Below are 775 nucleotides of genomic sequence, written 5' to 3' on the forward strand. Positions count from 1 at the left end.
AATACAAAGACCTGGAAATAGAGATAACTCGAATGTGGAATCTAAAAACAGAAACAATTCCTATCATAGTAGGTGCCTTAGGTATAATAAAAAAATATTCAGACAAATACATAACAAAAACACCAGGACTTACAAATATATATAACATACAGAAAATTGCACTACTGGGTACTGCACACATTCTACGCAAAACACTTTCAATACAGTAACCATAAGAGCACCACAGCACATACCCAAGGCGCACAGAGCTGCGCTCGGTAGTGAAGTGAAAGCACGTTATAAAAATAAAACTACTGAATAATAATAATAATAAATAGGTGGAATTGACTGATGAAAAGGAATCATATCAAAAGTGACCGGGTACACCATACTGGCAGCGCAAGATCAAGCTTTGGCCACGAAGTGGATAGTCAACCCCTAGGAATGACCAAGTGTCTCCGCTGTGTCGCATCTGCAATAGAGTGGATGAAATCATTGCCCATATCACGAACGAATGCCCTAAACTTGCCCCAAACCACCACAAGGTGTTACGAAACGACCAGGCAGCGAAAGTGCTGCCTACCCAATTCCTTCTCTCCGACTCCCAGGTCTACACGTAGAGAGGTACCATCCATTTTTACGAGTTTCACCCACCTTTCAATAAATTCACTCGAGGACAGCACTTCCCTCTCCACTCTGAATTTCCTTTTCAAGTGAAGCTTGAAGAAGTCAATGAGACCCCTTCTAAAGAGGAATGTATCTGTCCTCATGGCTTTGAGCCTTGTCCACCAAACAA

This window comes from Octopus bimaculoides, chromosome 2, assembly GCF_001194135.2.
Source record: "Octopus bimaculoides isolate UCB-OBI-ISO-001 chromosome 2, ASM119413v2, whole genome shotgun sequence".
Taxonomy (NCBI): domain Eukaryota; kingdom Metazoa; phylum Mollusca; class Cephalopoda; order Octopoda; family Octopodidae; genus Octopus; species Octopus bimaculoides.